Source organism: Lathyrus oleraceus, chromosome 3 (genome assembly GCF_024323335.1).
Source record: "Lathyrus oleraceus cultivar Zhongwan6 chromosome 3, CAAS_Psat_ZW6_1.0, whole genome shotgun sequence".
Taxonomy (NCBI): domain Eukaryota; kingdom Viridiplantae; phylum Streptophyta; class Magnoliopsida; order Fabales; family Fabaceae; genus Lathyrus; species Lathyrus oleraceus.
In genome coordinates, this window is record NC_066581.1 from 500,238,957 (window position 1) to 500,263,404 (window position 24,448).

Consider the following 24,448-nt stretch of genomic DNA (forward strand, 5'->3'; position numbering starts at 1 on the left):
TGATATTGATCCAAAAAATATGGGACCTTCACCATAAAATTTCAAATATTTTCCTCTTCCATATTCTGAATTAAAATTATTTTTTGGATCATTATTAATATTTTTCATGAATTAATTGAATTTTCATTTGTTTTTAATTGTTTAAAAATATTTTGAAGTATCCAAAAATTATGAAATTTTTTATCCAAGGTTCTTTGACCTTGTTTGACCTATGATAAATCACATGGCCATTTATTTGGTGTTTTGATGTGATTTTAGGATTTGGACTAAACATATTTGGATTTAATGAATTATTTTAATATTTTTAATTGAATAAATGTCATTTTAATTGTGTTGACCATTTGTATTAACTTATTTGAGTTTCTCATTTGTTGTTGGGCCTTGGTCAAGGTTGATTTGACTTTGTCAAGTTAATATTATTGGATTTAGGGGATTGATGGAATGTACATTCTATCTCCCAAAATGAATGAATAATATTAATTTGGTAAAAGTCCTCATTTGACCAATTTGTGATCTCATTCATCTCTTTCCCTCTTCATCTAATTCCCCTTCTTCATCCATTTATTTCAATTGGCCAATGACATCTCCAAATTCTAATACTAGTTGATTGAAAGATCAACATGAGTATGGATGAGATTAGGCCACATCTTTTGCATATTTTTGTGTGTGGTATGTTTAATGAGCATAGTTCTTAATACTATGTCTCCAACATGCATTAACACCAAAAGTTCATTGCCCGACCTCAAATAGTTGTGACTTCTATATAAGTCCAATTACGATTTCTTAACATATCGCTAAATTTGTGACATAAAAGGCAGAAGCATTCTAGTTAACGAGATTTTAAGTCTCCCCCCTTCCATGGTATTGTGTGGAAACTTGGCCTTCTTTCCTTTCTTTGGAAGATGTTTTGGTTCAAGGATTCATGCTTGTGGCAAGTGGGTTGAGTATTCTCCAAAGAATGTCTTGAAATCAAAAGGCAAAACAAAACTAACTATTAACTTACTAACCATTAACTTTTACTTTCAAGCTTTTACTTTTAATGCAATTTATTTTTATTGTTCCATTATCATTTGTTATTATACATATCATTCTAATTGTTTATGTTTATGCAATTTTCATTTTGTCCACATGGACCATATTGTGTGATATACTTTGTTGCTTTCTTTGATTAGTCTTTGACCATTAATGCACATAATAATAACAAAAACCTTAAAAAACTTTTGAGTGGACTGTTGGTTTGAATTTGCCCAATTGGACTTAGAACTTAGGCAACATTCCTTTGCTAATGGACTTGGCCAATGCCAATTTGTTGAAGAACCAAGAACTTGCAAGTTTTGAATTCATCTGATAAATCATTCAATATCTCTCCAAATTCATCTGCCACATTGATCATTATTAAGTTGTTATGTTGAACCTATGACTTTTGGAGTTCATCTGTTATATAGGCTCTTCTGAAGAAGATCATTAAAGTGGATAAGCTTGGATGAGGCCATCTTTTTTTATGCCTTTTCTCTTCAAGATTGATATAATTGTGCATTTGTGTGTTGCTTGATTCTAAGAGTCCAAAAGAATTATGGGTTTCCATTGACATACTTGTCTATTGGATTGCTCCCATTTGGTCATATCTTTTTAACTTTAAACTTTTAAATTTTTGTGGATAGGGTAGTCTCTTCATCTTCTCCCTATTTCTTTAATTTCAAAATCTCTTCCTCCATTTTCAAAACCTTCTTTGTGTGAACTACTTTTATTCTAAACTTAGACCACTTTTGCAAAAGATAGAAACCTTGGCCTTATACCATTGTATTTTCAAACTTATTTTCTTAAATCAGACTTGTAAATAAACTTAATCATACTTGACTTAAACTTTCAAAAAATCCAAAAAAATAACTAACCCATTCAAACCATTTTAGGTCTTTGTGCCTTTCAAACTTAAATTTTGTAAAAACCAACACACTCATTTTGAAATTTATAGCACGAACTACGAGGTTTTGATCCCTCATTTTTATGTTGGTACGTAGGCACAAGATCGAAGGTCTTGTCAAACAAAAATATAATTAATCAATTCTTTTCTCATCGCCCAATTCTATTTGTTTGTAAACATCACTTTGTACAAAATACATATGCACCCAAAAAGGGCTCCCTAGGAGTACCTAGGACACTTTGGGTGTTAACACCTTCCCTTTGTGTAACCAACCCCCTTACCTGTGATATCTAATTTTTATTAGTTTTAATTTGAAAACTTCTTACTATTTGGGTTTTGTTCGTACTTTTTCCCTTTTCATTTGGAAATAATAAAAGCACGGTGCCGACTCTTGTTAATTGATCTCTAGCTTGTCAATAGCTTGATGATCATGAATTTCCCGCTACAAATCCCTTCAGGCATAAAGTTGGATGGAATTCTCCAAGGGAATCCAGTAGGCATGGAAGGACCGAACTGGCTGGCAGAAACGGGAACAGTCGAGGTAGTAACCTCAGAAATGACAATCCTCTAGGGAGGAGTTGCGGGAGTTTGTGAAGACTGATTTTATGCAGAAAGACAAACTACAACATAGAAGTCAACCGTGCAATCTTATCCTTCAGCTCTCTATTCTCCTGTTCCAAATGTTCCATGATCATGGGTTTATTTGCGCGAGTGTTGTATCGGTGAGTCAACTTGGATGAAGCACAGAAGAATAACTGATAAGACATCTGGCAGAAGAAAACTTGTTATGCATATGATGCATGAAATGCAATGTTTTTGTTTATTTTTAATTTCAAGGAACATATTTTATTCCCAAATATATAATAACAATAATAACAATTTGGTTGACCATAAAATCTCTTTTATTCATAAATTTTTTGGAAAGATTACACTGAGTATATATTCAGAAACCAAAGTACAAATACAACAAAAAAATGAAACTAATCATCCTAAGGATCCCCTAGCAACAATGTCAGATGATCTGGCTGCGGGCACGTACTTCCTTCGGATGCGTCAAATCACGGACTCAAAATATGTCTTCATCTGAGCCTTCTCAAGGACAACCTGATCAAGAAGCTTCTTCCAAGCACCAGAAGGTTGAGGCATGCTAGAGGAAGATGGATCCTCTGGCTCTCTCTGTCTCTTCACTACTCGGTCTTCAAGAAGTTCAAGAAGTGTGTCCTTATCTTTCGACTCAAGCTGCAACTCTTCTTGCTTTTGGATCAAAGCATGGAACCGTTCTTCACACATATCTCTTTCTTGCTTCATCTTTGTGAGTGCGTCTTGCAACTCCTCTACATCTTAGTTAGGGAGAGTTGATGGCACATCCACCACCAAAGACATAGGTCTTTCATAAGCATACGACATCTTCAGCTCCAAAGCTCTCTTCTTCACCCAAATAGTGTAAGCTTCTAAAGTTACACAGTTACACGGACCAAGCTCGGATCTTCCTTTCCAATGAAAATTATTCCAAGCATGTATCATCTTCTGCTTCAAATGTCGGGGATCTTTACCATCTTGATAGAAAAGACCTTCTAACTGAGTATTATTAGGTTGGTCTCTCAAGGGGAACCCAAGTTGACGACGAGCCAAAGCAGGGTTGTAGTTAATTCCTCCTTGTGTACCAATGAGAGGCACATTAGATAATTCACCACAATTGTCAATAATATCCAAGCCACTAAATGCAGAATCATACAAAACAATATCCTCATTAGTGAGAGACATAAGTCTCTGGGACCACCATAGACATTGTTTGTTCTCCATAAAAGCAAGCGTTTAAGGCAGGTGTAAAATAAACCACTTGTACAGAAGAGGAATACAACACACAATAGTGCCACCACCTTTATAATTCCTCAAATGCAAAGAAAAATACATGTCACCCAATAGAGTAGGTACGTGATTCCCAATCAAGAAGATTCTAATGGAGTTAACATCAACAAAACCGTCAATTTTAGGTAACAAAACCAAACCATAGATGAGCAACACAAGGATTGCTTCAAAAGCATCTACGCTACCGGCTTGAGAAAAGACAATAGCTTTACTAATGAGAAACTCATAAGTCAACCAAAAAATACCTCCTTTCTTTACCCAATGAGTCTGAATTTCAGACTTCTTCAGATGAAGAGCTTCAGCTATGATATGAGATCTAGAAATCTCTTGTAATCCACTAAAAGGAACTTTCTCAGATACAGGTATTCCCAAGTGACAGGCATACTCCTCTAACATAGGCACAAGCTGATAATCGGGAAAAGTGAAGCACCGGTAGAGAGGGTCATAGAACTGAACCGAAACACGCAAGAGTCCTTCAACCACATCAGCAGATAATAAAGACAAATGCTTCCCATGACGTTGCTTGAAGTCCAAGGGGTCTAATATAAAGGATGATAACTTCCTTAGCTATTTCAAATCCGGACATTTGAAACTATACTTTTTAGTGTTCCTTCGTCCACAATCCATGGTCTAAAAGTATTTGCAAATAAGACCTTAGTTCCTTGAAATTTATTTTTCTCTGATGAATGTTATGATGCGCATGAATGCATTAATGAAACAATCACAAACAAGGGATCACACACAAGGAAAACACAAACAAAGGTCAAAGGATGGATAAGGTCATCATCAAGATCAATCATCCATTTTGGTGGATTATGGTTTTCATTTATCAACACCCAAGTTCCATCGATATTGATAAGACTTGATCGGATCAACCGAGAATCAAAGGGTTTGTTGTAAGTCACGAGCATGGAGTCAGGTTAAGAACCATCCCAAAGGAGTGTACTAAGGAGAAAAACATGTAGATCATGTTCTAAATGGTTCCCAGATTCTTAATTCCATCTATCGGATATTATAGGTGTAGAGGTAAATTCAGGATCATCAAGCGATGGATAAGCTAGAGATCAAATAACAAGAGTCGCCACCGCGCTTTTATTGTTTCCAAGGGAAAAAGGAAAAGGTACGAACAAAACCCAAAAGTAAGAAGTTTTCAAATCAAAACTAATAAAATGCACTACGCCAAAAACTGGAATAGACAGCGCCCCTTAGAGGGCGCTTTATTACAAAAGCGCACTCTAAAGTGAAGAGAAAAAATAAGGAGCGAACAACTTGAATAGACAGCGCACTTTAGAGGGCGCTTTTGTAACAAAGCGCCCTCTAAAGTGAAGCGAAAAAATAATGAGGAAATGAAGGGACACCAATAGAGGACGCTTTATTGAAAGCGCCCTCTAAGGGTAACCTTAGAGGGCGCTTCTAAAAAAGCGCTCTCTATGTCCATGTACATTTCCAGTTTATAAGGCGCTTTTTGGAAAGCCTTAGAGAGCGCTTTTAGAAGCGCCCTCTTAGGCCCCCTTTAGAGGGCGCTTTTGTCACTAAGCGCCCTCTAAAGTGAAGCCAAAAAAAAAATGGAGGGACAACAATAGAGGGCGCTTTTGTGAAAGCGCCCTCTAAGGTTACCCTTAGAGGGCGCTTTTGAAAAAGCGCTCTCTAAGTCCATGTACATTTCCAGTTTAGAAGGCGCTTTTGGAAAGCCTTAGAGAGCGCTTTCAGAAGCGCCCTCTTAGGCACCCTTTAGAGGGCGCTTTTTTTAAAAAAGCGCCCTCTAAGGTCCCCTTTAATAAACATTAAAATTATAACATATACTGCATGTCTCTTTATTTTCCCTCTCTATAAGCTATTTCGTTTACGTAACTGGGTTTTCTCTCAACTGCGATTACTCTCTACTGCGATTACTCTCGTCCTCCGTTCGTTCTCCCTCCCTCACCGTCATCGTCGCCGTTCGTTCTCCCTCCCTCACCGTTCACGTTCACTGCGTTAACCTCTTCCACCGTCACTGTTCACTTTCTTCTCCATCGTTACCGTCACCTTTAAGGTATTTCTCTTCTCCATCGTTACCGTTCACTTTCTTCATGTGTTTGATTAGGGCATTTTCTAAACTTAGTTTTTCATTTTGTGCATTATGTTGATTAATGTTGTTTAGGGCAAACTGAGTTTTTTATTTCTGATTGAAAACTGATATATTGGAAGTGTGTTTGAGCTTGTGCTTGGAAGTTTGATGATTATGGATGCAAGTTTGTTCATGTTCTAAACACCATAAGTTTGCATTGGTCTTTTGCATGCAGTAGGTGTGTGTGAGTAAATGTGTATGCAGTAAGTTTGTGCATGCAGTAAATGTGTTCACGTATTGAATCATTGTCTTACTTGGGTCTTATTGAATCATTTCTATATTACAGATAAAATGGCTAACCAAGACGATACCCATGCCGCGAATGAATCACGTAATAATGTTGAAAAAGAAATCAAACGAGGATTGACTGTTATGAAGTCAATCATTCGTGCAAGAGACAAGGGTGTAAAATTTGAAGTACATTGGAGTGCTGAAGACCAACTAATTGAGCCTAACGGTTCAATGTTGGCAAGTTACATTGGTTTCCTTGTTCGCCAACATATTCCGATTACATGTGATAATTGGAGAAGTCCGGACTTGAAGGTTGGCAAGGAAAAAATATGGTCGGAGATACAGGTACTTACCATATATTGTTATATGTTTTTTTTGTTGACTATTTGTTAACCATATATTGTTATAATATTACTTTATAATAACACACTCCATTTGTATGTTTTTTAGAGATCCTTTCACATCGATGAAAGCCGGCAAAAATATTGTATTCAATTGGCCGGAAAAAGACTCCGAGGATTTCGATCCTTTTTGTGCAACAAATTTCTCAAGGATGAGGAAGGAAAATTTGTTGAAGGAGAACGGCCAATGAAGTATGCCGAGATTATTTCAGCCGATGAATGGGATAACTTTGTCGCCAAACGAAGAAACGAAAAATTCCATGTAATGTCTATTAATTATGGTATTATACAATTGTTAAGTTACTTGGTTCTAATATGCCTTAAACTTTTTTATCCAGGAAATAAGCGACATAAATAGGAAAAGGGCATCAAAACCCGCGTATCCGTACAAAAAAGGGCGTACGGGTTATGCACGGTTACAACAAAGAATTGTGAGTATATTCAAATGCTATGAGCTTATACATTGTCACAATATGTTATAATTGATGATCTTATAATCTAATTCAATGTGTAGCTAGCCGAGGAGAAAAGTGACGCAACATCTCTTCCGGACCACGTATTATGGAAGGCTGCTCGGGTTGGGAAGGATGGGGCTGTCGTTGAAGCGGTCCAAAATGTTTATGACGAATGTGTAAGTATATGTAACATTATTTCTTTAATTATATCGAAAATTTTGTTAGACATATAATTCATTTTTAATCTCCTCTAATAATATTTCAGGAGACTTTATCCCAAACCCCTTCAACCGAGGTCCAGGATTGCAGGAGCGTACTTAGTCGAGTACTAAATGTTCCTGAGTATTCCGGTCGTGTGAGGGGTAAGGGTTTTGGTGTGACTCCGTCGTCATTTTATAAAAAAACAAAAACAAAAAATCCTACCAACAAAGAGGTGATGGAGACCTTGGCGGAGTTAAGGGCACAAGTACTCCAACTGCAAAACGAGAATGCAAGGTATAGAGAGGAAAGGTGCGCTTCCGAGGCAAAAGATACTAGTGACCGAGCTAGTATCAATCATCAACCGAAATTTCCCGAGGTAATTATATATGTTATTATGAAATTAAAATAGCACTTTTTTACTTGACACATATACAAGTTAACAATAACATTTATTATTGGTTTAGGGCATTTCACCTTGTCAGCTGTATCTATCGTCACCAACTTATCGCATGGTTGGCAAGGGAAAAGTGCACAATACTTCGGGTGAATTACTTCACCATAATCCCCTCCCGGTGGGATTTATGAAAGTTTCGGTTGACCTCGTATTAGATACGTACGCCCGTCTACCATTACCCGACGTTGTTTCAGAGACAACGTTGATGCGAGAAGCAGTCGGATCCTTTGTTGGTTGGCCGTCAGATCTAATTTTCCCTGATGCCGAGGTATATATGTTCTAAATGATTATGAATATTTAGAATTCACATTTCAATTCAGCTACAATTATGATATTTAATCAATCCTTATTACATGGTAATGTTAGACTCCTACAAGACCCACCCCTAAAGCTGGTAAAGGGATTTCAAGACGCATCGAGTCGGTTGCATCTCAAAAAGAGGTACAAATATATATACCCATTGAATTATATACACAACGATTCTTTTGCATCACAAAAAGTAATGATTTATTTTATATGAATTTTTAGGTTCCCGGTCGAAAGTTGAAAAGCGATGGTAAGGATATTCCAACGAAGGATATTCCAACGAAGGATATTCCAACGAAGGATATTCCAACGACGGCCGGGACAAAATCTCAAATTATGATGCGTCTTGAGAAAATGGTGGAAGAGTCCGATATTATGGACGGGTCCATTCGTAGTATAGATTTTGATGAAGGTGTTTTCGGAAAAGCTCATTTCGAAATAATTGGAAAGGAGGACATGCAACAACTTTTTGAGCACGACGAATTGGGCATCGGTATCATTCATACATACATATGGTACTCCGATCAATCTATAATTTACTTAGTTGAACAATTTATTTACACATTTCAATGAGTAGTCTAATATTTATTATGTTTCTATTTAAGGTATATGTATGACAAATTGATGCGGGGAACTGAATTGTGTAACCGTTTCAATTTTATTGCTGCTTCCCGTGTCAACGCAACGTTAATATCGAAAAATCCAACATCCGTAAAGAATGATCTAGTCGAAAGATTCATGGCGGCCGGCGATAATACTACACGCAGTTTGTTTTTTTTACCGTTTAATTCTGGCAACGGGTTAGATTTTCTTTCTAATAATTTCATTCTAATCTATGTATATCTTTTACGTAGAAAATTTTCATTCATCTAAATTTTTGTTTTATTTTACAGTGGCCACTGGGTGTTGGTTGCTATGGATCTTTCGAGACTAATAGTGTATTATCTCGATTCGTTATCGGGTGATTGGAGTAAATATCCGGGTTTGAAGAAGACGGTTGACACGTAAGTCAAATTCCTCTAAATATTCGTGTGTATTTCTATATTTAATTATGTCTGTCAGATTGATCTCAATATACGTTTTTATTTTGTTAGGGCAATACTAAAATTTAGATCGAAAAAGAATTACCGCATTAGGAAGGACATTACCTGGGTCAGAGTTCAGGTATATATTAAGTATCTTATTTTTGCTTATAATAGTGTTTGTTTTTTTGCTTATAATAGTGTTTGTAAGAAATTAACTATATATATATTGTTTGTTTTTCTGTGTAGTGTCCTCAGCAAAATAATTCGGTCGATTGCGGATTTTTTGTATTGAGATTTATGAGAGACATCATTGCGTTGAATCGTATAGACATCCCAAAAATGGTATGGAATAATAACTTAGGGTTTATTTTAATATTATCGAATATTTCATCTAATTTGTTACTAAATCATGAATATGTTTTATTCTCTTAATTGTAGTACTTTGAGGAATACAAAACCTACTCAAGAGCAAATTTGGATGAAATCAAGGATGAATTGTGTCAATTTATTGTTGATCAAAGAATCATATAGCTAGGTTGTATATTGTTGTACATATATGTATGGAATGTTGTTGTTGTATGGTGTTGTTGTATATATGTTGTATATTGTTGTTGTAATTTTACTAAATCATGAATATGTTGTTGTATATTGTTGATCAAAGAATCATATATTAGTGTTGTATATATGGAGGATTAATGTTGTATATAAATGGATTCATGTTGTATATATCAATGGATTGATGGTGTATAACATTGGATTAAAGGATGAAATCAATATGAATTTTACACTTTTGCAGCATGCGAACAGGTTACCAATTAAATATCCACTGTTTTTCAAACAAATTTTTTTAAAATAACTAACACTTTAGAGGGCGCTTTCTGTAGGAAGCGCCCTCTAAACACTTTACATTGAGAACTTTAGAGGGCGCTTTGTCCAGAAAGCGCCCTCTAAACACTTTACATTGACAACTTTAGAGGGCGCTTTCTGCAGAAAGCGCCCTCTAAAGTGTTAGTTATTTTAAAAAAATAAGCGCCCTCTAAACACTTTACATTGACAACTTTAGAGGGCGCTTTTTCCAGAAAGCGCCCTCTAAGGTGTCCCTTTATGGACCACTCCAGAGGGCGCTTTTTTCATAAAGCGCACTATAATGTGGGCCTTTAGACAGCGCTTTCTCCAGGAAAACAAAGCGTTGTCTTTACCTATGCCAGCGCCAGATTAGAGGGCGCTTAAAAGCGTTGTTATAGGCCAAAATAAGCGCCCTCTTTTCCCTTATTTGGCGTAGTGATGTCAGAGATTACAGGTAAGGGGGTTGGTTACACAGAGGGAGGGTGTTAGGACCCAAAGTGTCCTAGGTACTCCTAGGGAGCCCTTTTTGTGCGCATATGTATTTGGTACAAAATGTTGTTTACAAACAAATAGAATGGGGGGATGAGAAATAATTCATTAATTATATTTTTTGTGTTTGATAAGACCTTCGGACTTGTGCCTACGTACCAACATAAAAATGAGGGATCAAAACCTCGTAGTTCGTGATACAAATTTCAAAGTGGATGCATTGCTTTTAACAAAAATTAAGTTTGAAAGGCACAAAGGCCTAAAAATGGTTTGAATGAATTAGTTCTTTTTGATTTTTTGAAATTTTAAGTCAAGTATAATTAAGTATATTTACAAGTTTGATTTAAGAAGAGAAGTTTGAAAATGCAATGGCATAAGGCCAAAGTTTCTATCTTTTTGTAAAGTAGTCAAAGTTTAGAAAAAAATAAGTTCAATCAAAGAAGATTTTGAAAAGGGAGGGAGAGATTTTGAAATTAAAGAAATGGGGAGAAGATGAAGAGATTAATCCTATGTACAAAATTAAAAGTTAAGAGTTTAAAAGATCTTACCAAATGGGTAACAATCCAATAGATAAGAGTGTCAATAGAAAACCCAGAATTCCCTTGGACATTTAGAATCAAGCAACACATAAATTCACAATTATATTATCTTGAAGAGAAAAGGAATCAAATAAAGATAACCACATCCAAGCTTTATCCATTTCATGATCTTCTTCAAAAATACCCCATGTAGCAGATGAATTTCACAAGTCATAGGTTCAAAATGACAACTCAGAATGATCAGGTTGCAGATGAACTCAGAGGGATCTTGAATGATGTATCAGATGAAGTCTCAAATTCCAAGCACTTGTTTTCTCAATAAGTTGGCACTGGCCAAGTCCTTTAGCATATGAATGTTTCCTATGTTCTAAGTCCATTTTTCCAAGATCAAGCCAACAGTCCACACAAAAGTTTTTTAGGGTTTTTGTTGTTATTATGTACATTAATGGTCAAAGACCACACAAACAAGAAAAGTATACACAAACAAGATATATCACACAATATGGTCCAAGTGGAAAAAGTGAAAATTGCATTAACATAAACAATTAGAATGATATGAACAATGGCAAATGAATAAAGGCAAGAATTAAATGACATTAAAGTAAATGGCTTGAAATTAAAAGTTAGTTGTTAATGAGTTAAAAGTTAGTATTATTTTGCTTTTGCTTTTCATTTTTAGACATTCATTGGAGAACACTCAACCCACTTATCACAAGCATGGATCCTTGAGCCAAGACATCTTCCAAAGGAAGGAAAAAAGGCCAAGTTTCCATACAATACCCTTAAAGAGGGGAGACTTACAATCTCACTAACTAGAATGATATGCCTTTTATGTCACAAATTTAGCGCTATGTTAAGCAATCATAATTGGACTTATGTAGAAGTCACAACTATTTGAGGTTGGGCAATAGAATTTTGGTGTTAATGCATGTTAGAGACATAGTATTATGGACTATGCTCATAAAACATACCACACACAAAAAGAATATCCAAAAGGTGTGGCCTAATGAGATGAAGGCATAATACATTTAAATTAAATATGGTTTGTCAAATTCCTAAAACCTCATCAAAACACCAAATAAATGGCCATGAGATTAATCATAGGTCAAACAAGGTCAAAGGACCTTGGAGAAAAAAATTCAGAATTTTTGAAGACTTAAAAGTATTTTTAAATAATTAAAAACAAATGCAAAATCAATTAAATCATGAAAAATATTAATAATGATCCAGAAAATAATTTTAAGTCTAAAGGCGTCTAATGGATCTGAACCATGCCAACACATCACTGGCGTCCAAAGGCCGGTCATCTTCTCCGGTGACGATGGCCGGACTGGTTCACTCATCACCATCAAGAAAATGAAAAAGGAGGACATGATATGAAAGAAAAAATGGCGTAGAGCACGAATCTGACCTCAATTTTAACTAACTCCACATATATAGAAAGATATGGGGAGTTTAATTTTGAGGTGTGTCAACTGAGTTGCTTCGATTTGACCTCTAAGCATCTCAATCTTCTTGCCTACATTGGTTGGACTTCAGACAACCAAAGATCCAAGAGAATTGAGTGGAATCAAGAGAGAATCAAAGAGATGAAATTTTATGGAAAATACCTTCAATGTAGGTCTGGATTCAACTGTTCTTGCTTTGGCTCGTGCTTGATCTTGCTCAGGATGCTTGCAGGAGTAGATTAGAATGCACAAAAGGTCTTGGATCCCTGGAGTTTTGAATCTCAAAACAATGAGAATTCAACTCAATTTCCAATGGAAATTCTCAGGATTATCATCTCAAATGGAAGGGTTAGGGGTTTAGGATCAAAGTTGGCGCGAATTTGTGTTGAACTCTAAGCATCTGGAGCTCTATTTATAGCCGGATCATGTGATATTTGCACCTTCCAAATGGATTTCCAAAATTGGCAATGGGTGATGCATGTGTGCTTGGGCGTGTACAGGCCCATGAAATCATTCCATTTGATCCATAATTGAGTGTAAAAGAGTCTGAAATCAACTTGGAATGCAAAGAAATTGTACACAGCTATTTGAAGTTTGATCACAACTTTCATGTTCAACGCTTTTTCATTTGGAGCTTCGAAAATGAATAATTTTGAGGTGGAAGTTTGGAAATTTCAACATGTCAAAAACATTTCTAAGTGTCAAGCCATATATCTCAATATTCCATCTTGCTTAACTTTTTATGTGAGCCTCAAAAGAGAAAGGTGTCTTCATCAAAGTTGTATCTCATTTTTAAGACCTTTAAAATGGTCACCAATTGCATGTCATTTGGATTTGAAATGATAGGGTTATGCATTTTTGAAGTTTGGAAAAATCACTTGGTCAATGGTATAGGTCAAAAGTGACCTATAATGTAATCTCATATCACATGCTCATAAAAGTTGAATTAGCTCTTACTCCAAACATCAAAGTTGAATTATACATATTGAAATTGATTTTGCAACTTGGAAATCTTTCATCTCATAAAAATTAAGCAAGTTATGGCCTTCGGAAGTTGACTTTCAGATTAGGGTTTAGACAAAATGACCTATAATGTTTCAACATAGAAAATGATTTTCCAAGCAAAAATAGCTCTAGGTCTCAACATTAAAGTTGTTTGGAATGTCATTTAGAGTAACGTTTCTCTTGGAATCATTTTCATATGGTGAAAATTATAGGAGATAGGGTCTAGGGAGACCCAGTTTTGATCAGATGAATTCATCTGACCAACCACCATCAACCAACTTGCTAACCTTCAATTCTTTGGATTTTCTTGGCTCATGGTAGATCATATATACATAAGATGATGAATTTTGAAGTGCCCCTTGAGAAATTTGATCAAATGGCTAGATAGCTTGTTGAAGAAGTTACTCAAGATACCCAGTCAAACTAGTGTTTCCAAGGCAAATCACCCTCAAACTCTTGAAGAATACTTTATCAATATAACATATAGGAATCAATGGAACTCATATATGATGCTCATAACCATTCTTGGATCAATTAAAGTTTGTGCTTTTTGTCATGAGGGTCTCAAACCCTAAATATGAACTTGATAGATCAATGGAGATCATGCCCTACCTATAAAAGAGTTAGGCAAATGCAAAGACATACTTTTGTATTTTGGTTAGTAAAATGATAATATACAAGTATGATACAATCACATAATGCTAGGTGACCTCTCCCAAAACAAACCCAATGAAAGAGGAGTAAGGAGGATGCCAAGGTATGATCCCAATGCCAATGCTTATGATGAAATTACGTGAGAGATCTTAGGGTCAAAATTGGGGTCTTACAGCTGCCCTTATTTAAGGACATTCTAACTGAGGAGGCGAAGGTTAAAATCTTCATGTCGACTCAGTAGAATGGGATTAAATAACAACACAGAAACAAATTTTGGTCCCTAAGAGACCTCATGATGCAAATAACATGAATGCAAAAGTTAATATTGCATTCCATGGGGAGATATTGCCACAAAGAAAAAGAAATCAGAGAGACCGAAAATCCGCAAGAGTATAATGCATTCCATGAGGAAAACTCACTGGGGAGACAGAGACTCTGGCGGATAAAGGAGTTATGCACAGGCCAGACTACGGCTTAAAACTACTGGGGGACTCGAGGAATTCCATACGAAATGGAAAAGACTCAGCCGGGGGAAACAACAACATCTGCAGGAGATACGAGTAAATCAGGATAAAACTGAAGTACTTAAATCATGTAGGGAAAAGAGATTTCTCTAAGGAAATGCGCGCTCAACTCAACTAGGGAAGCAATAAACTTCAACACAGGAGGAGCAGAAGTCTATTATCTACTACCTGTTACTGGGTAAGGAGATAATAAAGATTTGACATAGAAGACATCCATCATCGGTTAGGATGAACATATCAAGGATGACTCACTGAGAACCCACAAGAGGGAGTATTCAATACCGATTACTGGGTAAGAATAGCCTTGCTGGGGAGAACTGCAGAAAATAGGATTTACAACTACCAGCTACTAGGCAGAAAACCATGGGTGAGAATATCCGTCATCGATCAAGATGAACATATCAAGGATAAACTTGATAGGGAAGAAAATCCATCATCGGTTAGGATGAACATATCAAGGATAGACTTTCCTGAGAAATGTCAAGGAGGATACCTGTCATCGGTTAAGATGAACATATCAAGGATAAACCAACTGGACAAAAAGAAGGAATTACATCTACCGAATGCTGGATAGAAAACCATCAAAGAGAAAATCTGTCACCGATGAGTATGAACATATCAAGGATAGACTCTGAGAGGGGAGAACATAGGAATTATATCTATCAGTTACTGGATAGAATACCATGAGAGATAATCCGTCACTAGTTAAAGTGAACATATCAAGGATAAACTCTACGGAGGAAACAAAAGCAGGATTTACAACTACCGGTTACTGGGTAGAAGACCGCAAAGAGAAGGAAACCCGTCATTAGTTAGGATGAACATATCAAGAATTAACTCTCTAGGAAACAAGAATAGAGATTACAACTACCTTTTTACTGGGTAGAATACTGATCGGTCACCATTTACACTGAGTTTCCATCATCTATCCAGCATTGAATCTTCATGAATCGGTAACTTTTTGCTATTTATTTTAGTGATTTCTTTAGTTTATTGCATTTTATGAATTTCCGCTTGTTTTATGTTGCATTAGTAGATTTTCTCTTTTTGTCGCATTTTATGCGTTTCTGTATAGACTGTTTGGTTTCCAGGTCAGATAACAAGTCTGAAAGTTGCGTACTGGAAGAATGGAGGTCAAAGACTTAATGAAAAGCGAAAAATAGACAAAACAGGGGGCTGACACGGTTGCCCGTGTCAGCTGACACGGCCCGTGTCAGCATGGGAGGCAGGATAGACTTACAGTGGAGCCAACACGGGCAGCAGTGTCACTTGACACGGCCCGTGTTGGCCATTTCGCCCCATTTGCTGATTTTTCATGTTTTAACCCCTTTGTACGTCTGGAGGGTAGTTTGGGCATTTCGCAATGTTTTTAGTTGTCTGGAAGCTATTTAGTTTGAATTTGGGCACAGAGAAAGGGGACTTTTTGATCGTAGAAGAAAAGAGACAGAAAGAAGAGGCGACCTTGCAAAGTGTTTAAAGGAAAAGAGATCTTCAAGATCGGAAGAGATTGAAGATCAATCTTCATCAACAACAAATTGTAATGTCTTTAATTTGTAATTTAATGTCTTTGAATATTATGAGAGGCTAAACCCCCCAATGCTAGGGGGTGTCCCTGAATTGCTACTGTATGAATCTTTTATCTATGTTCTTATAATCGTCGATGTTTTATTAATTCAAATTATTATACAATGCTCGTAATGCTTTATTTTATCGGACAAATGAATTTTTGATATATGGTTAAGGTTTAGGTCAGACAAACCGCATTATCGCTTGTTGTAAAATAAAACCAATGTTTAATCACTTAGGAATAAGGATCAAACAGTGGTTATCGTTAATTCTTGATCAATTACATTTTTCATAACAGCAATTTGAATAACTAAGGGATTAGGATTGAAATTGACTGCTAATGGTTTTCAGCTAAGGAATTAGAGAAAACAACTCTTGAGAAACGGTTTTTCATTATTACAACATAGATGTTATATAGTATGGAAGAAGTTTATTACAAAGCAATTCATACATCTGTCCCTAGCATGCTTTCTCATCTCGATTAAACAGTTTTATACGCTTTATATTTTTATTTCTCGTTACTAATATTTTCAAAAACACTCATCAAAACCCCATATGATATTTTGTTCAATTGAATTATTATAAATATTGGTACTTGCTACGCATTCCTCGAGATCAATACTCGGGATAACTCCCTTTTTATTACTGAATTGGTGCAAATAGTACACTTGCTATTTTACCGATCAAATACCAAAGGTGAGAATATCCATCATCGGTTAGGATGAACATATCAAGGATAAACTCAGGCAGGTGAGAGAAAGATATCCGTCACCAGTTAGGGTGAACATATCAAGGATATACTTCCTGGGGAAACAAATCCACTAGGAACTCTACTGCTGGGAAAACTGGGATACTTTTGTCGGGTATTGGGCAAGAAGTAACAAACTGCAAACGAAGAAGAATATTACCAGTTACTGGGTAATAGACTCTTAGGATACTCAAAGCATCTATCTAGGCATGATCTAGAAAGAAACAAACAATCAAGACTCAACCCAATGAGGGCATAACTAAAGGGGAGTGGTTCCATCCAGATAAACAACTAGGGAGGAAACTGAAGTCATAATCATCCATGAGGAAACAACTCAGTGGGGAAAAGGAAAAGGGTTAAATTCTTTCTTCCTAAGGGGATGACGCTCTACAATTGAGGGAGTACAAACACCGAAATTTGTATGGGGATAAAGTACCGCCATACAAAGAATGAGAATCTCAAATCGACAGATCAAACAAATATGATGATGCCAATATGCAATTATGAAGTTATATGAATGTATATCTATCTATATATATATATATATATATATGATTATGTTGAAAAAACGATCACAAAGGATACAAAGGTGTTGCAAAGAAAATTGAATCATCGGTACAATCCTCGGTCAATCCAAAAAAAGGAGGGAGACAATTGCTGGAGAACAGAGAAATCACAAACTAAAGGCTCAAAACTTAGCCGAGGGAGGAAATCTGCTGAGGAGAGGAGAAGTTATCGAGTCTGCAAGGAATTTTAGGTCAACACCTTATCAAATGGGAGACAACCATGCAGAAGATAAACACAAATAGCTGCTCAGAAACCAGGAGGAACTCTCACTGGGAGCGAGTCGGATGGCGACTGGTGGTGAAACCAATGCGATCTACTGGGGAAAGATATTTCTTTGTTGAAGATCAACCTGTTGGGGAAATACAGAAACACCGCCGGGGAAATAACACGCTGCAAGGTACTTAATCAACCAACTTAGCCTGGACAAGGAATCGGAACTCCGCTAGGGAACAAAACACTTCACAGGGGGACCGGAACAACACAAACAACTAGAGATACTCGAAGGGTCAACTGCTTGAGGAACCTCCGATGCTTAGCACTTAAGGACTTGCTGCTCTTGAAGTGTTGTTGATACTTCCTTTTAATTTCTTTGAAAATTTATTATTTTTATATGTTTTAATAGAAAAAAGAGATTTTGATTCAAAATTTTAAATTTTTTCAAAAATGATCATAATAACATTTAAACTATTAGCTGAAGTAAATAAGAGTAGAAATAGTTGGATAAAAGCTCAACTTTATTTAATGGGATGGTAGTTTGTAAATGACAAGACCCCGTGGATTTTTACAAAGTTGAAAATGGTAATTCACATGGAAAAGGGATACATTGAATACAAATGGTCCTTAATCCTTCTACCAACTCTTGATATTCATTGTGCTCTTGATCGTTGCAGGGATGATGAATTGACGTCAACCCTTGTGCTCAAAGTTCTCCAAAATTTGAAGATCAGCGGAATGTTGTTACTTGCCATAATCCCTAATTTTTGAATAAGTTTCCCCAAGGTGGGGTACTCAACTTATCGGGAAATTTTTCTATTTTTATGTCTCTAATTTTTTCCTGGATCGCCCTTTCAGATTTTCAATCCACCGAGATGCTCTTTTTTGCCTAAGCCGCCCTTTCGGGTTTTCAACTTAGCGAGTTTTTCTTTTCTTTTTTTAGGCAAAGTATTTCTTGACTGCATTTGAATTCACGGGACGAGTGAACTCTTCACCATCCATAGTTGTAAGACTCAAAGCACCGCCTGAAAAGGCTCTCTTGACAACATATGGGCCTTCATAATTAGGAGTCCATTTTCCCCTAGAATATGGTTTGAAAGATAAAATCTTCTTGAGCACAAGGTCACCTTCTCTAAACACACGAGGTTTGACCTTCTTATCAAAAGTTGTCTTCATTCTCTACTGATATAACTGACCATGACACATGGCAGTCAATCTCTTCTCTTCGACCAAACTCAACTGGTCAAACCTGGTCTGACACCATTCAGCCTCAGTCAACTTGGCTTCCATGAGCACGCGTAATAAAGGAATCTCAACCTCTACGAGGAGCACTACTTCCATACCATATACAAGAGAGAAAGGGGTTACCCCTGTTGAAGCGCGGACGGATGTACGATACCCATTCAAAGCAAACGGGAGCATCTCATGCCAATCCTTGTACGGGACAACTGTAAGACCCTAATTTTGACCCTAAGATCCCTCATGTAATTTCATCATAAGCATTAACATTGGGATCATACCTTGGCATCCTCCTTACCCCTCTTTCATTGGGTTTGTTCTGGGAGAGATCACCAAGCACTTTGTGATTGTATCATACTTGTATTTTATCGTTTCACTAACCAAAATATCAAAATATGTCTTTGCATTTGCCTATCTCTTTTGTAGGAAGGGCATGATCTCCATTGATCTATCAAGTTCACATCTAGGGTTTGAGAGCCTCATGAACAAAGAGCACAACCAAGAATTGATCCAAGAATGGTTATGAGCATCATATATGTGTCCCGATGTTCTCTACATGTTATATTGATAAAGTTTTCTTCAAGAGTTTGAGGGTGATTTGCCTTGGAAACCCTAGTTTGACTAGGTATCTTGAGTAACTTCTCCAACAAGCTATCTCACCAATTGATCAAATTTCACAAGGGACATTTAAAATTTCATCATATTATGCATATATGATCTACCATGAGCAAAGAAAGTCAAGAGAATTGGAAGTTAGCAAGTTGGTTGATGGTGGTTGGCCAGATGGATTCATCTGATCAAAATTGGGTCTCCCTAGACCTTATCTCCTACAATTTTCACCATATGAAAGTTATTCTAAGAGAAAACTTACTCAAAATGACATTCCAAACAACTATCATTTTGAGACATTATAGGTCATTTTGTCTAAACCCTAATTTGAAAGTCAATTTCCCAAGGCCATAACTTGCTCAATTTCTTCTTGTTACAACTCCAAATGGAAAAGTGTTGAATACGAAAGTTATTCCTCTTGATCTCACATTTCCAAAGAGCTCAAATTCATTCATTTTGCACAAGGAATGCATAGGATGCGCATGTCATGAACATGGTGTCATCACTCGGCAAGGATCAAACTTCAAATCAAAATGTACACTTGCCTTGCAATCCAAGCTGAATTCAGACTATGTCACACTCATTTGTGGATTATGGCAAAGCTTTTGTGGGCCTATGTGCGCCCATGCACCCATGCATCATCAATGACCAAATTTGGAAAGTGAATTCAAGTGTGAAAAAAGCGATGGGTTCAGCTGTAAATAGAGCCTCATATGCTCAGCATTTGACACACATTGGCGCCAACTTTGATCCCCTAACTCTAATCCTCACATTGCAAAGGATAAACCTGAGAAATTCACTTGAATTTGAGTTTGAATTTCCACTGTTTTGAAATTCAAATCTCCAGGAATCCACAACACTTTGAGAATTCTATCTTACTTCTGCAAGCATTTGGAGTGAGATCAACCACGAGCAAGAGCAAGATCAGTTGAATCTAGACCTCCATTGAAGGTATTTTCCAGAAATTTTGATCTCTCTGATTCTCTCTAATTCTTGCTCAATTCTATTGATTCTTTGGTTGTATGAAGTCCTACCAATGTAGGCAAGAAGATTGAGTTGCTTAGATGCAAATCGAAGTAACTCAGTTCATGTACCTCAAATTTCAACTCCATGTATCTCTCAATATACTTAGAGTTAGAGTGAATTGAGGCCAGATTCGAACTCAGTGCCATTTTTACTTTGAAATCATGTCCTTGTTTTTAATTTTCGTGATGGTTGAAGGTGGACCAATCCGGTGAGGTCCACCGGAGAAGAAGACTGGAGCTACAGCTCCGGCGATGTGTTGGCATCTCTCACAACCATAGGATCCATCTAATTTGTTTTAATCCTGAGCATTCTTTCTGATTACCAAGGTTATGGCACGCTGGCTAGAGTCCATCATGGTAGCGCATTTGTGACCACTTGATCTGCCACCTCAATTAATGAGGGAGATCAAGTGGTCCACATTTTTTCTGATATTTAAATTTTCATTTTAATTGCATTATTTTTAAAAGTTCATATTAAATTCAATATTGATCCAAAAAATATGAGACTTTCACCAAAAAAATTCAAATATTTTTCTCTTTCTTATTCTGAATTAAAATTTTATTTTGGATCATTATTAATATTTTTCATGAATTAATTGATTTTGAATTTGTTATTAATTGTTTAAAATTATTTTTAAATGTCCAAAAATTATGAATTTTTTTCTCCAAGGTCCTTTGAACTTGTTTGACCTATGATAAATCTCATGCCCATTTCTTTGGTGTTTTGATGAGATTTTAGGAATTGGACAGATCATATTTAATTTAAATGCACTATTTTAGTATTTTAATTTGAATAAATTCCAAATAAATTTGTTGACCAATTGTGGTGACTCGTTTATGTTTGACTCTTGTTGTTGGGCCTTGGTCAAGGTTGATTCGACTTTGTCAAATTAATATCATTGGATTTAGGGGATTGATGGAATGTACATTCCATCTCCCAAAATGAATGGATGATATTAATTTGGTAAAAGTCCTCCTTTGACCAATTTGGGATTCGATCCATTCCCCTCCCACTTCATCTTATTCCCTTTCTTCATTCATTCATTCCATTTGGCCTATGACATCTCATAATCCTAAGGCTAGTTGATTGAAAAATTGACATGAGTATGGATGATATTAGGCCACACCTTTTGTATATTCTTTTTGTGTGTGGTATGTTTCATGAGCATAGTCCATTATACTATGTCTCTAACATGCATTAACACCAAAATTTTATTGCCCGACCTCAAATAGTTGTGACTTCTACATAAGTCCAATTACGATTGCTTAACATAGCGCTGAATTTGTGACATAAAAGGCATAAGCATTCTAGTTAGTGAGATTGTAACTCTCCCCTCTTTCATGGTATTATGTGGAAATTTGGCCTTTTTTCCTTCCTTTGGAAGATGTCTTGGTTCAAGGATCCATGCTTGTGATAAGTGGGTTGAGTGTTCTCCAAAGAACGACTTCAATTAAAAAGCAAAAGCAAAACAATACTAACTTCTAACCAATTAACTACTAAATTTTAATTTCAAGTCCTTTACTTTAATGCCATTTAATTTTTGTTTCTATTCATTTGCCATTGTTCATATCATTCTAATTGTTTATGATAATGCAACTTTTACTTTGTCCATTTGGACCATATCGTGTGATATATTTTGTTTGTGTATACTTTGCTTGTTTATGTGGTCTTTGACCATTAATGTACATAATAATAACAAAAACCCTAAAAGACTTTTGTGTGGAAAGTTGGCTTGATCTTGGACAAATGGACTTAGAATCTAGGTAACCTTCCTATGCTAAAGGACTTGGCCAATGCCAACTTGTTGAGAAACCAAGTTCTTGAAATTTGAAATTCATCTGATACATCTTTGAAGACATCTCTAAGTTCATCTACAACATGATCATTCTGAAGATATTATTTTGAACCTGTGACTTGTGGAATTCATCTGTTACATGGGCTATTTTGGAGAAGATCATGGAATGGATAAGCTTGGATGTGGCCATCTTTATTTGATGCCTTGCTCTTCAAGATAATATAATTGTTCATTTGTGTGTTGCTTGATTCTAAAAGTCCAAGGGAATTCTGGGTTTCTATTGACATTCTTGTCAATTGGATTGCTACCCATTTGGTTAGATCTTTTCAACTCTAAACTTTTAATTTTGTACATAGGATAGTCTCCTCATCTTCTCCCCATTTATTTAATTTCAAAATATCTCCCTCCATTTTTCAAAATCTTCTTTGTGTGAACTATTTTTGTTCTAAACTTTGACCACTTTGCAAAAAAGGATAGAAACTTTGGCCTTATGCCATTGCATTTTCAAACTTCTTTTCTTAAATCAAGCTTGTAAATAAATTTAACTATACTTGACCTAAACTTTCAAAAAGCCAAAAAGAACTAACTTATTCAAACCATTTTTAGACCTTTGTGCCTTTCAAACTTAAATTTTGTTAAAAGTAATGCATCCACTTTAAAATTTGTATCACGAACTACCAGGTTTTGATCCCTCATTTTTATGATGGTACGTAGGCACATAACCGAAGTTCTTGTCAAACACAAAAATATAATTAATGAATTCTTTTCTCATCCCCCCATTCTATTTGTTTGTAAACATCACTTTATACCAAGTACATATGCACACAAAAAGGACTCCCTAGGAGTACCTAGGACACTTTGGGTGCTAACATCTTCCCTCTGTGTAACCAACCCCCTTACCTGTAATCTCTGACATTTTATTAGTTTTGATTCGAAAACTTCTTATTTTTTGGGTTTTGTTCGTAATTTTTCTCTTTTCCCTTGGAAACAATAAAAGCGAGGTGGCGACTCTTGTTATTTGATCTCTAGCTTGTCAATAGCTTCATGATCATGAATTTACCGCTACAGAAATTAAGTGGTGACTCATCTGGATAGTAGTCTCCAGTGGGTTTAGCCTACTTTTTGTGTGTATATATTTGTATATATGTGATGTTCTTATATATTGTATGCGTGATATAATCTACTTGTTGTGCTTGGTGATCTCAGAGTGGTGAGATAAGTTCTAACCCGAACTTGAGTGCAAATAATATAGGAGGATGGTATAGTCATGTTCGACTTGTGTGGAGTAGTCCTTAAAAAGTTGGCTTGAGATCCATCTTCTCAGTGGAGACTCCTTTGGATTTGGAAATGTCATATAAGTATTTGTGGTTAGGCATTACTATTTCTAATTGGGTTTGAGAAGCTGAGGACCTTAGAACATTTAACCCATCTTGGCCTATTTAGGACGTAGTATGGAAACTGTTCAAGTATAGACTTGATAATAGTTCTTACGCGATACTACATTCAAACGAGTTTCTCTTGAGAATATCATGGGTCGATGAGTCAGTCATCTTAACCTATAATATCCGATAGATGGAATTAAGACTCTGGGAACTTTTAGAACATGATCTACAGGTTTTTATCCTTAGCTCACTCCTTTGGGATGGTTCTTACCCAGACTCCATGCTCGTGACTTACAACAAACCCTTGATTCTTGGTTGATCCAATCAAGTCTTGTCAATATCAATGGAATTTGGGTGTTGATAAGGTGTAAACCATAATCCACCAAAATGGATGATTGATCTTAGCAATGATATGATTCATCCCTTGACCTTTTTTTGCCTTGTGTGTGATCCCTTATTTGTGATTGTTGAATTCATGCATTCATGCGCATCATAACATTCATCACACGAAAATTTCAAGGAACTAAGGTATCATTTGCAAATATTTTCAGACCATGGATTATGGACGAAGGAACACTAAGAAGTACAGTTTTAGATGTCCTGACTTGAAAGAGTTGAGGAAGCTAGCATCTTTTGTATTAGATCCCTTGGACTTCAAACAAAGTCATGGGAAGCTTCTGTCCATGTTGTCTCCTGAAGTGGTTGAAGGACTTCTGTGTGTGTTAGTGCAGTTCTATGATCCTCTCTACCGTTGTTTCACTTTCCCAGATTTTCAGCTTGTGCCTACATTGGAGGAGTATTCTCATCTTTTAGGGATACCTATTTCTA